General features: G+C 41.2%; 1 protein-coding gene and 1 long non-coding RNA gene across 6 annotated transcripts in view; one reads left to right on the top strand and one right to left on the bottom strand.

Moving 5' to 3' along the window:
• The window catches only part of ZEB2 (zinc finger E-box binding homeobox 2), a 132,847-nt gene that overhangs the window by 65,876 nt on the left and 61,971 nt on the right, over nt 1-5,000 (top strand). The window lies entirely within an intron of this gene.
• The window catches only part of LOC129472430 (uncharacterized), a 30,389-nt gene that overhangs the window by 23,848 nt on the left and 1,541 nt on the right, over nt 1-5,000 (bottom strand). The window contains exons 2-6 of one of the 3 annotated variants that reach the window (XR_008653930.2): nt 3,501-3,563; nt 2,547-2,669; nt 2,307-2,420; nt 1,635-1,778; nt 1,043-1,253 (exon numbers count right to left, since the gene is read on the bottom strand). This is a non-coding gene — a long non-coding RNA (uncharacterized lncRNA). Of the gene's footprint in view, nt 1-1,042; nt 1,254-1,634; nt 1,779-1,812; nt 1,876-2,306; nt 2,421-2,546; nt 2,670-3,500; nt 3,564-5,000 lie in introns of those variants that run through there. The other 2 variants (XR_008653931.2, XR_010118865.1) reach the window with 2 other exon arrangements.

Below are 5,000 nucleotides of genomic sequence, written 5' to 3'. Positions count from 1 at the left end.
CCTTCTGGATATTTATTTTCCTAAGCACAAATTCATTTATACCGAAAAAAATAGTGGATGAAATACTAGAAAAATCTTTTCTGCACTGGACTTCTCTTTTCCAGATTTACCTAAGAGAGTCTTACCAGGAATGGAGATAGACTTTTACTTCCTAAGTAGATTTAAATTTAACACCAATTTATTCACTCTAGTATTTCTATATGGGAACTAACAGCTTCTATAGGACCTCTACAAAGTGCCAGAAATATGATCTCATGTGTAGTAATAAATTTAAATGTGTTTTCTTTTACATATTCTATCCCTCTGTATTTTCCCAATCTCTTCCTTTTTATGACTCCCCCACTCTCAGTTTCTAAAATCACTTGTCCACTCCAAAGACCCAGGGGCAGTGCCTAGAGAAGGAGCTAATTTTAGAAAAAACAAACCAGGCCGGGCACAGTGGCTCATGCCTGTAATCCCAGCGCTTTGGGAGGCCAAGGCAGGCGGATCACCTGAGGTCAGGAGTTCAAGACCAGCCTGGCCAACACATGGTGAAACCCCATCTCTACTAAAAATACAAAAATTAACCAGGCGCGGTGGTGGGCGCCTGTAATCCCAGCTACTCGGGAAGCTGAGGCAGGAGAATTGCTTGAACCCCGGAGGCGGAGGTTGCAGTGAACCGAGGTCACGCCACTGCACTCCAGCCTGGGTGACAGAGCGAGACTCCGGCTCAAAAACAAAACAAAACAAAAAAAGCACCATAGTCAGAGCTGCTATAAGTAACATGCAGTTGTAAGCCACACACTTCTTTTCATGATTCTTATTTTAAAGATTGAAAGTAGAATTCGTATTTGTTTGTTGTACTAATTCCAGTGGTATACCTGGAATTAATGAATGGTACTAAGACACTAAGGCGTTACTTTCTTGCATTATTCTAAATCAGAGTGTTGATTAGAGAGAATAATCCAAAGGTAAAATAGTCAGATAATTTATTTTTATGTAGGTTTGAAAAGAGAAAGAGATTGATTTTTTTGAAGAGTTATAATTACATTCAGTATGTACCTTTTGTGCATTGAAATAATTTTAGATTTATTTTCTGAAAAGAAAATATTGATGTAATTCAGCTCTCAAAACACTTGATGCCATGCCTTTTTCTTCCTAGTGTTTATGTAAAAGCAAGTGGTCAATTGTCGCTGCATCAGAGCTATGACAAGTTCTTCCATATTAGGTGGGCATCACCCAAACACTTTTCCATAGTAGATCCAGTGGTATACCTGGAATTAATACAATTTATTAATTAAGTACTAAGCTATGTTGTATTTATTGTATTAATTCCAGTGGTAATACAATTCCAGTGGTAATACAATGTATTAATTCCAGGTATACCTACCACTGGAATTAATACAATAAATACAGCATAGCTTACTACTCAAGTCTCTTACACGCCATCTAAAATAGCTAATCAGAAAGGCTGTATGTCTGAAGCACCCAAAAGTCACTCATCCTCTTTCTTAAAGCATTAAAAGTTTTGGCAACTTTTCTGAATCCGAGTTGTGTGAGTCCTGTACTGTACTAAGCTGGACATCTTAAGGGCTGCAGATTTTAATATTTACACTGCCCCGACTCAGTTGGTAACTGCTAGCAAATCATCTCACCCTAGTTTTTGTCCTTTTCCTGAAGAAAGCTGAATTTGGCTTCACGATCACTGTTTGCTGAAGAAGACAGCCCCATCAATGGTCCAAAGCAAGGCCAGCTTTCAAAACAGCCACCAACTCTGAGTCAAGGCATCTACCTTCGTTCTAATCAGGAAGGGAAGATATAAAGTTTCAAGACCAGTCTTCACCTTGCACTGAATCTAACGGGGTCTTACTCAGCCACTTTCCACTACCTTTCAACCTAAAAGCCAAGAAAAACAAGGATTTGGATTTGAAAGCTGTACTTGTTATAGGTGTTCATGGGTTTTGTTAGCATTGTTGTTTTTTAGGGATGAGGGGTGTTACTGGAGTGGAAGGGGGAGCTGTGTTGCTTTTAGTTTGTCATTTAGGATGTTAAAGTTAGTATGGGTTTCAGTTTGCATTTTAAAAATTAGAATGGTAATGAGCAAGGTGCCAGAAGGAAATAACAAAGCACATTTTCCTGAATAGCTCTCCCTGTCTTCTGTGTTCAGATTCCACTCTGACTTCCCAACCCGGCTTCCTCTCCCGCCTGCTCCCTTCTGAGGTGCAGTGTAGAAGTTCATTCTCAGGTTTCTCTCAGTTTGCAGGACGAGATGCTGCCGGCCAGGCCAAGGGCAGTTATGCCAGCTCAGTGCAGTGCGGCTTCCTTACCCCAGCGCGCGCAGGCTGAAAGCTCAGCCAGTTTCTCTTTCTGAGGCTGCTTCACGTCTTCTCAGGGATTTCCAAGGCACGGACGTTCATTTGCCTAAAACTCTCTTAAACTGCCTGACAAAAAAAAAATAAGTACCTAAGTACGACATAAGTGGTGCACCCACGCAGGATAATTAGGATTGATGTGCTCTTTTAGAGGCACCAGATCCTCAACCTCCCCTTACTGGTGGCATTTCTCACCTGCTCGTGTGGTGCCCACCTGTGGCTTGCTGGCATTGCCACTGCCTGCAAGTGGGGAGATATCCAAGTTCAAAATGAAGGCCTGATTTTACATGGTGGAACGCTGTAGGACTGTGTGGAGCTCTGTGAAGGAATTAAGGATGGCATGAAGTCCTAGTTTGTGTCACTGCTCCCTTGTTTATGTTCCTTCCTCGACTATTCCCACGCCCCCTCTCCAGATTTTGCATGGCTTTTATAGCCTCTAGTAATTATATCAGCAGCATGGAGTCTATTTTTATCTCTTCTGAATGTGTGCAACGTAAATGTCAAAAACCATAAAGGCCCTTTTTAGCATGTACCTTGCATGCACAGTTTGAAAAGTGTGATGCGGCATTCAGAGAGATGTTGCATTTTGAGGTGAGACAGATGAAAAGTGGAAAACTAAATTTCACCACTTAGCTGCATGAACTTTCAATAAGTCCTTTATCATCTTGAACGTTTAGCATTTTCTTCTGTAAAATGGAATCCTGCTGCCTGCCTCATAGGATGGCAGCACGGAACCTAGTTTAGTGTCTGGGATGCCCCCTTTCCACAGCAGGTGCCCCCAAACTCCTAAATGATATATTTCATGCTTAAATGTCATGACCTTTCAATGCCCTCTATTGCCCTTTATCCAACTTAGCAACGGAGTAAAAATAAAATCTTACCAGCTCAACATGACTACTGTAAGTCACCATAGGATTGTCACAAAATTAGCATGTGAAAGACTGATATGGAACTCACTGTCACCAAAAACTGTCCCTAGACTTGGCTAATAATTATAATAATACCTAGCATTTATTACTAAGCACTTTCTGGGAGCTGGTCTCTAGGTGCTTTACATGTAACCTTCACAACCACCGACTGACCCAGTGGATAGATATTCTTGTCCTCCACTTAATAAAGGAGGACATGGAGGCAGGTTAGATAACTTACCAAAAGTCACAAGTTAGGAAGTTAGAGAGCTGGATTCAAATTGAAGCATCCTGATCCCAGAACCTACAGAAATATAAAATGTCTACCAGGCAGGAGCATTCACATGGCTGAGCTGCCCCAGCTTCTGGGCGAGGTTGTTTCCTCTCTTTGCGCTTCCTAGTTGAAGTTGGGCCCTGAAAGAGGCCAGATGGGCCCGTCAGAAGGGCATGCGAAGCTGCAGTCCCCTTACTCAGCTCCGAGGTAGGGATCATCATGCTTCAAAGGGGAAATGGCCTCAGCATGTTCAGGTGGCCCAGTACCATGGTAGAGTTTTTATGGCTCATTAATTTATCTTTAATTGAAGATAAGTTGGGAGAATTTAGAGTTGTGAGAAAATGTTTTCTTTTCTAGTCAAAAATTCTCCTCCAGTTGTGATGAATGGACAAGAGGGGAGTAACTGGCGGATGTGGTAAGGAGTAATAATAAATAATAAACAGCATATTTGTAGGCCCTCAACAAAATCTAGTGATGGCAGGAAGAACATATATAGGCATGTTAGACATATGAGAAATATCATAATACATTTTATGGGTAAGCTAATAAGAACCAGTTATGCAAATTTTCTCTACTTTTTTATGAACTACTTATTGATTACCCCAGTCATTTTTCCATTGCTACCACTGCATAAAGCAGAGAAGCCAGTGCAGTCAGAACCCTCTTATTTATACAGTAAAGGCTACTACTGACCAAGTACTTAGCAGCCAGAGAAATCTTGTGTGTAAAACAGAACTGGGGTCTGAAGAACTTAGAATTCTATGTCATTTAGAGAAATATGATCACTGGTATATACTAAAGTGCTCCAATTTTAAAAAAACTTTAAAATCAGTTGACTGAAATTTACAGTCATTAAACTTAATTCTTTTTTTTTTTTTCTTTTTTTTTGAAACAGGGTCTCACTCTTTCACCCAGGCTGGAGTGCCGTGGTGCAATCTCAGCTCACTGCAACCTCCACCTCTTAGGTTCAAGCAATTCTCCTACCTCAGCCTCCCCAGTAGTTGGGGCTACAGGTGCAGGCCACCATGCCCGGCTAATTTTTGTAATTTTTGGTAAAGATAGGGTTTCACCATGTTGGCCAGGCTGGTCTTGAACTCCTGACCTCAGGTAATCCATCTGCCTCAGCCTCCCAAAGTCCTGGGATTACAGGTGTGAGCCACCGTGTCCAGCCAATTCTTAGTCTTTGGTACAGTGCCCATGAGTCATCAAAGTCATATGTGAAAGTTTTTGAGAGAAGAAAAAAAATGAGAGTAGATTGATTAATGACTATTAAAAATACTCTGGGATCTAGGAATACCCACAGTAAAGAGCACCAGGCACTGGATAGATAATTGGTCTAAAGAGCCTGGACCTTGCTGATATATACATGTAACATGTTTTGTGAAAATGGAGTCCTAAAGACGAAAGGTGTATCTTTTCCATATTGACTAAGTGACTTAATTGCTCACTTACTAGGCTGAGAAAGGG

Source organism: Symphalangus syndactylus, chromosome 22, assembly GCF_028878055.3.
Source record: "Symphalangus syndactylus isolate Jambi chromosome 22, NHGRI_mSymSyn1-v2.1_pri, whole genome shotgun sequence".
Taxonomy (NCBI): Eukaryota; Metazoa; Chordata; class Mammalia; order Primates; family Hylobatidae; genus Symphalangus; species Symphalangus syndactylus.
The sequence above is the reverse complement of the archived record's forward strand: the minus strand, read 5'-3'. Positions and strand labels throughout refer to the sequence as shown.